Source organism: Artemia franciscana, chromosome 12 (genome assembly GCF_032884065.1).
Source record: "Artemia franciscana chromosome 12, ASM3288406v1, whole genome shotgun sequence".
NCBI classification, from domain to species: Eukaryota; Metazoa; Arthropoda; class Branchiopoda; order Anostraca; family Artemiidae; genus Artemia; species Artemia franciscana.
The window spans coordinates 30,926,928-30,935,354 of NC_088874.1; the positions used below are offsets into that span (position 1 = coordinate 30,926,928).

Consider the following 8,427-nt stretch of genomic DNA (forward strand, 5'->3'; position numbering starts at 1 on the left):
GGTAGTCTTACGCTTGTAAGATAAGAAAAACAAACTTGTAGAATTTGACAAAGCTTTCGTCCGTAAAAACTTAAACAATAACAATTTGTTGGCTCTAAAGCCAACTATCCTTTCTAAGGAAAGCTAAATCTATCGAAGGAAAGCTAAATTGTCTTAAATTTTTTGGTGCAAGGTGATTTCAACTTAACTTTGATGATTTTTCACCTGATTTTTTTTTTTTTTTTGTGTCCGCTACTGCCAAGAATTGCAGAAATTCATATGAAAGTCTTGTCAATAAAAATGGATTTGCAGTTAAGTTTTCAAGATACTTATGTCGTGCAAATTCCTCTTTTTCGCTTTCCTTAGCACTTCTTAAACTAAAAATAAATAAATAAATAAAATGCCAAAGTTTGGGAAATATTTGTTTTCCAGGGGGAGGGGGTATTTTTAGGGGAGCATTTTCTGCAGTGAGTATTTTCCGGGGAGAGTATTTTCTGAGTTTTGATTTTCTAAGGGGAGAGTTTCTGGAGGGGGTGTTTTCTACCTGGGGAGGGGGTATTTTCTGGGGGGATTTTCCGGGCTATTTTTCGGTCGAGTTTATCCACGGTGTTTTTTTTCCTAGGGGGATAATATCCGGGGGGGGGGTGTTTCCCAAGGATATTTACCAGGGGGTATTTTGCGGGGGTGTGTTTTCTTCAGGGGAGGATATTTTCTGGGGGTAATAGGGTATTTTCCAGGGTAAACGCGTAGAACCGTCAGCTTCTTAGCACAAAGATACTCGGACCGATATTTGTTTCAACGAGAATCAATCAAAGACTCCTAATCTGTGAGACTGAAGGACTAAAAAAGAACTAACAGTTTTTGGGGATGTCTCACCGTCAGTCAGATTTTACCCACACGATTTCAAGCGCAGGGCACCTCAATTTTCGGTGGGGACCCCTGAGAGCTAACCCAAATTTAACCTATCTTGGATAATTTATTCCTTTCGAATCAGCCGAAATTTCTTAAGACATTCGTCTATTACGCTGTAGTCAATTGGTTGTGGGCTTTGCAGCTAGGATGTGTTATAGCTCAGGATAAAACGGAGCCTTAGCTTTCCTATCTTCACCCGCGCGATTGAACTGCTCAAAATAGTGCGGCCTTAATGAAGGCAAAAATAGGTAACGCGACAGCATCCCTTTTACCAAACACCGATAATGTTTATTCTTTATTGATTTCACCACGATCACTGTATTTTATTCTTAACACGGAAATTTATTTTTCTTGAAAGTGTTTATGAAAGTACTATCTTCATCTAATAACAAAACAACGGAAAGAACAATTTTCATTATAAAGATTATTTAAAGATGTATTCAAAGAAAGCATCACCTAAAGAAAAAACGGAAATTACTTCATCAAAAGGCACAAATTAAATTTTATATAAGACAGAAAAACAGGAATCCTTCCATTTCTTATAATAGAATATTCTTTGGCACTACAGAGAGGAGGAAACACGGTTTTCATTGTTTAGACATCTTAAGGCTTTCGTTTAAAAAAAAATATCCCTGGAATTGTTTCCTCAGAAAATTTAAGTCGGTGTCTTTTATTGAACTAGTTTGATCGTAGTTAATTTTTCGACAGATTGTTGATTTTTCTAGTTTGGTTTGTGTTTGGTATTACATTAGGATTATACGTTTCCTGTTTGAAAGTATTTTATCAGCAGTGTAGGGTCTCCAGTGATAGAGCTAACACCCTATTTTGGACATTCTGGCTTCCTATACTACAGAGCTAACAACCTTATTTGGGAATTAAATTTTCCCTATACTAAAGAGCTAACGCCCTTATTTGGGCACTAGAGCTTGCTGTACTACAGAAGGGAACACCCTTATTTGGGAACTAAAGATTCCTTATTCTCCGAAGAGCTAGTTACAGACAGATATCCGACGCTTACATAGTTTGCATAACCAGGGAAAAACCGGCCCAATGGAAGTTAAAAAAAACCTGTTTAGTAATACTTGTCTGGGCATGATTAAAGTAAACCATTTTATTTGATTTCAAATTGGACTAAAAGAATGTATGATGTAATATTGAATTTTTTATCGACAACATCTATAGCATAGGCAAAGTGTAACCACTTGTATCATCATATTCAAGGGAATGAGTGTTTAAAGCAACACCTATTTTAGATGGATCCACGTCTAAACCTCCAAGGGCTCCAATGTCTTTCCCCAACCTTTTGCCCCTCTTTTTGTGCTAGTTTTTTTTAACTTTAATTTTTTTGAACTTTGGATTTTTTATATTTTTCTAACTGTTTTTATTGTCTCAAAATGACGTAACACTTAAAACAAAAAAAAATCACTTGTGATATTTTCAAAATTTAGAATGAAGATGGCATAGATATTTTAGTCGTGATTTTTCCTATTAGAAAATATATTTTTAGCGACATTATTTTCTCTTTTTTACTTGTAATGTTTTGTGGACTTTTAGACTTATAATATTTAGGACTAGGATTTTTTTGGACTCGTAATATATTTGACTTGAAAATTGTTGGACTGCTAAAAAATGTTGTTTTGTTTTTTTTCATGCGGCTGCCCCGGTGGTACTCTAAGGGTGGTCATCGACACTACCTAGTTTATTATTATGTTTTCAATCAGTAGTTCTAGTACAATGAAAAGATAAACACTTGCATCGTAATTTTAAAGATAAAGTAGAGATGAAACATTTTAAGAAGGTATTTGCCTGATAAAGTTATCGTTGAGATGAATTCCGACAAAAACAGATATTTGAACTATGAAGCACGCACTAATGAATATCATATTGGCAGTGTGTGCGTGCGTTGTAATGACAGTGAGAGATTAAATTTCTGAGGGGCATCGAAAAAATTGAACTCTTATAATGGTGGATATACAAGAGCAGACTTTCCAGAAAACTATGTGCTAAAAGATAATGCAAACCTGAAACTAATAGTGGACGACAAGGGTCAACTTCTTGATGATGGTTCTGGTAATACGTTACCCTCACCTTTTGACAGATCCTATCGCCATCTTTCATGTAATAGTATTCAAAAAAGCGAAGAGAAAAAGACATTACTATTGCTCCATTAGTATCATAATGAATTTCCTCTCATGTGCCAAACCGGCAAACTATGTAAAAATAGTGTGATAGTTGACATCGAAATGGAAATCAAAATAAAAATAGCATTTACAAACAGTAAAAAACAGGGTATAAAGATGAATTGTCGAAAAAAATAAGGTGCATGTGAACGTTATTACTACCATTGAATGTATACCAACAGATGTAGTCAATGAGCCCAATAATACCACCGATGAAATGTGTTATGTGATTGCAGCTGAAACTATGTTAAAAACTGTGGTATGTCCCAAAAATGACATAAGTGTCATGTGAAGAGAAAGCATGATCAAGTATTTTGTGGAATGGATTCAAAACCATCTATTTTTACTTTTACGATGATATTCCACACATTGTTACTTTGACAAAAATATTTTTCGCATTACCATGTTATTGATTTATTATTTTGAGAGTACACTAGCAAGTCTAAACTTTGGAATGTCTATTAAAGAGAATATTTATGTAAGAGATGTAAGAAAAGGAATTTTCAGAAACATAGACACTGCTAGCGGGCTCATAGGTGGAATATTAGATTGTGAGATAGATTCGTAGGGCTTTTCTTAAAGCCTGAGAGAGATGAGCTGGATTTGTTTCCAAAATCCTCACAGACAAGCAAATACCCACTCAGATACACAGACACAGAGAGAGAGAGAGAGAGAGAGAGGAGAGAGAGAGAGAGAGAGAGAGAGAGAGACATACAAAGGCACAGAGTCAGATACAGAGGCAACGCTGACAACAGCAAACGGTGGTTAAGACACACAGGCATAGAGAAGAGAGATAGCTAACATCCACTTAGACACAAGCACAGATAGAGAGAAAGAGAGATAGAGAGAAAGAGGGAGTGAGAGATAGAGAGAGAGAGAAAAAAGAGAGAAGGGGGACAACTAAAACACACAGAGTCAGACGAACAAAATCACAAGGATAGAGAGAGAAGTAAGCCAAGCTGCTGAGAAACACAGGCACATAAAGAAAGTGAGACAATAACAACACATACAAATACATAGATTCAGACACAAAAACACATAAAGACAGACACGGGACAAGCAAACAGGCATTCAGACTCACCGGCACAGAGGGAGCAAGAGAGAGAGAGAGAGAGAGAGAGAGAGAGAGAGAGAGAGAGAGAGAGAGAGAGAGAGAGAGAGAGAGAGAGAGAGAGAGAGAGAGAGAGAGAGAGAGAGAGAGAGAGAGAGAGAGAGAGAGAGAGAGAGAGAGAGCAAGAGAGAGAGATACAAGCAAACCGCCGCTCAGACGCACCTACACAAAGAGAAAGAGAGAATACACCTACAAACACACAGATTGAGACCAACAAAACACACAATGACCGACACGGCGACAACAAATCCGTTCAGACACAAAAGTACGCAGACAGAGAGAGAGAAAAACACATAAAAACATACAAACTCAGAAAGACAGACAGAGAAACAAGAAAACGCAAATTAGACACACACGTAGAAAAGAAAAAGAGAGATAGAGAGAGAGAGTAAGAAACAGAGAGAGAGAGAGAAGCAAACAACCGCTGAGACGCACCTACACAAAGAGAGAGAGAGAGAAAATACCAACAAACATACAGAGTGAGACCAACAAACACACAATGACCGACACGGGGACAACAAACATCCGTTCAGACACAAAGGTAGACAGACAGAGAGAGAGAGAAAAACACATAAAAACATACAAACTGAGACACACAAACTCAGAAAGACAGACAGAGAAACAAGAAACAGCAGCTCAGACAAACACACACACACACATAGAAAAGAAAGAGAGAGAGAGAGAGAGAGAGAGAGAGAGAGAGAGAGAGAGAGAGAGAGAGAGCGACAAAGTAAGAAAGAGAGAGAGAGAGAGACAGAGAGAGAGAGAGAGAAAGAGAGAGAGAGATACCAAACCCAACAAACACGCAGATTTGGAAACACAAATACACAAAGACAGGCACGGAGACAAGCAAAAAGGTAGTCAGAAAGACAGGCACGGAGAGAAATAGAGAGACAATGACACCAACAATCTCATAGTATAAGACAAACAAAGACAGACACGGGAACAAGGAAACAAAGTGATAGAGAGAAGCAAACCACAGGGACAAGCAAACTACTACGGAGGGTTCAATTTTTCATATGGGAAAATGTAAATGTACATGTTTGATCTTGTAAACTTTACAGTTGCTGATTAGCCCTAGCTTGTGCGCTAAAATAACTCATTAAGTTTAAAATTACTTACCAATAGTTATGGCTTCAGAAAATATGTCTAATTCTTTAAAAAGCAGTGGAACACCTTCAAGAACGGGAGCGAGCAGGATGAAAATGATGCAACGAATTTTGCATAGAAGAGAACCCCCTAGGAGAGAATTAAATTTTCTACCCACAGAAATACAAAATTTCCAACTTTTTCAAGAAGTATAGTCATTTATTATTGTTTGGGCTGTTTTGTTCTTCCCAGAGGCTATAGTATTGAATCAGTGGTCCTAGAATATTAGGAAAGGGCTTATTTAACTGGAAATTAAAGCTTTAGTGGCACTATAAGTAGAAAAGATCTTGCCATGAAACGCAGGGTCTGATTTGAAGCTTAGACGCTTCTAGGCCCAAGCGTTTTTGCCATTCCGTTTTTGAGAGATTTTCAAGGAAATCCCTGAGAATTTGGGAGAGTGGTAGCATTTGACAGAATGCAACTGATGAACCAAAAGTAATGGAAAAGAGAGATGTCACCGAGCTCTCAGCTGCAATTGTTCAGAGACAGCTGACAGTTCATACGACCACAGAATTCCTGTGTTGTTTTAAAATCACTTTTCTGTGAATATGCGGCGTAGTGGACTTAGTACTTTGACAATAAATCTCATCAGTCCAGTTTTGTGACACTTAGTGATAACTTATTGCATTCCTTGGCGCTTTGCTTCCCTAGTCCTAAGCCTAGTGGGCCTATTGGCAGATTCAGGCTTTATGAAGCGGTGTGCTAGAAAATCATGAGGCTATTTATTCAGTTTCCGGAGTTTCAGAGGTTATACTGTCGTGTGGGGGTCTTTTCGGCTAGTTTTTGGCGTAAAATGTATTTTGGCCTTCTTTGGGCAACTCTTACAAAAAAGAAAATGTGTTGAAGAGCACTCCTGAAAGCATGAAAATAAATGATAACATCTTTTTGGATACGGTTTAATTTGGCTAAAAAAATTTTCCGTTTGGTAAAAGCATCCGTAAGTGGAGTCGAATAATTCAAAATTTTATTATTTAAGGTTCTATCCCACCGTTCTATTCAATTTATACCATTCTTTCTTTATTAGATTGTAAATATTTCAGACTCCGCCACCCTTTAAGAAAAATAAATTTAATTGTACCCTTTTCAGGGATGATCAAAGCATCATTATAATGTACGAACATTAAACTTCAACTGAAAAAAACAGAGGGGGAAGGGAAAAAGGCTCATAGCCTACCTTGCATTTGAAAGAGCACCGGATCAAGCAATTGTAAATGGTGTAATGTGGTAAAATGTTGGAGTTAAAAACCACCAGTAAATAGAAACTAAAACTCTGAAAAACAATTACGGATGATAATATGTGCATCAGCAAAACCTACTATTCATGCTTTTCAAAATGAGCAAGATTAAGTAATTTTATAATAGGCTCACTAAAAGCTCTTAGAACGTGAAATCTTGTGTGGCATTTTAAAAGCCGATATAAAAACAGCTGAAAAGGGTTCATAAAAACAACACAAATAAAGCTAATATGCAACGGTTTGTAAAAGCTGTTATCTACTAAACCAGGAAGTGTTTTCATATGTCTCAGAGAAGGATTGTCAGGCATGCATGTTGGTTTTTTGCTTTCCCGGGGTAATCACATCAAACCACTTATTGCAGATTTTTAAAGGTGAGTCACAAACGGAAATTTCCTCTGCGAACAAATATACTGATTATGCCTTTGAAATTATAAAGATATTTCACAGAAGTTAAGAATTTCCAATTAACCACCCTAAACAATAAACATTGTTAGACCTCAAATCAATTTTGGTATTTCACTATCGCTTAAAGTTTCCTTTTCTTGGCGTTATTTCTATTGTCAAATTATTATTTCAAATGTTAAATCACAATTTAATATTTTTTATCTTAAAGGACATTTTTTTTCCGTTTTTCCTTTGGAACCGATTCCGTTAAAGATTACATATCTTTGATACCTAAACAGACCTTATAAAATGTCATTTGATACCTGTAAAGGTAATTATATGCCCAAGCAATTTTCTGGACTTGTAAATTAATCAATAAGTCTCGAATTTGCTTTTGAGCCATTTAACTTAAAATTACAATTGATTCAAACATCATAAGTACATTCAAAAAATAGACCTATAAGAAAAAAATGTTGCAGAAAATTTAATATTTTTGAGAATGGCGAAACCAATTTGTTATTTCATATATACTAATATATATATAAATATTTATAGGAAGCATGTACATTATTTATTCTTTCCATACTATTAGAACTCAAAACAAGCCCAAAATATAATAATTTTCGGTAAGGCTCAAATAAAAAAATCTAGCCTTTAGGGGGCTTAAAGGGGTTGGCGTGACACATTTTTTTGTGAAAATGTTTCCCGCTTGATGTTTTGAGATAAATATGTATTTTAGTGTCTGTGTGTTTAAGGCTTCTTTTATTTGTTCTTAATAATCCGTTCCATTTTTTCAATATTTTTTATTTTTTATAAACAAAACAACTAAATTACTAATAACAACCCCAAGAAAGATACCAAAAAGCACTTGCAACAGGGTGGCTACTTAAATTTCTCTAAACAAATAATTAATCAATCCAACAAAAAAGGAAAATAATAATAAAAATGATTATAAATTGAAAAAATCAAAATAAATAAATAATATAACGAAAATAAAAGTATAGCCAATCTCTCATCAACCATTCTCCCACAATAATGATAATAGGAACAATAACAATAATAATAAATAAAAGAAAAAAAGACTACGAACCTTTTCCTAATATTTTTTTTTTCAAATTGCTTTTAAATAACCCAGGTACTCAGCCACCCGAATGCTCTCTGGAATAGAATTTCATACCTGAGGTCCTGAAACTCTAGTATAAAAACTAGCCCTGGTTCCACTCCTATGTGGCAAAATAAAAGTATCGGCGCGACGAGTCTCATAACTACGCAGTGGCCTATTATCACTAAAAAATAGCCACGAAAAACATCAGTTTTTACGGACCTGGAATTTTATTTTTATTTTTGTTCTGTTTAGGTTATACTTAATCCCTCAGTACATATTATGTCTACTTTCAATTGGACTTATCATAAGAATTGATTTCTGATTAGTTTTTCTTTCTTTTTTTAATACGGTTTTTCACTTTCATTAAAAACA

At 35.6% G+C, this 8,427-nt stretch overlaps 1 long non-coding RNA gene across 5 annotated transcripts in view; it reads right to left on the reverse strand.

Annotated features, from left to right (window-relative positions):
* The window catches only part of LOC136033981 (uncharacterized), a 74,185-nt gene that overhangs the window by 48,615 nt on the left and 17,143 nt on the right, over positions 1 to 8,427 (reverse strand). Inside the window, exon 2 of one of the 5 annotated variants that reach the window (XR_010619074.1) lies at positions 5,305 to 5,421. The exons of the other annotated variants lie outside the window; for them this stretch is intronic. This is a non-coding gene — a long non-coding RNA (uncharacterized LOC136033981). The remainder of the gene's footprint in view (positions 1 to 5,304; positions 5,422 to 8,427) is intronic. 5 annotated transcript variants of the gene reach the window in all.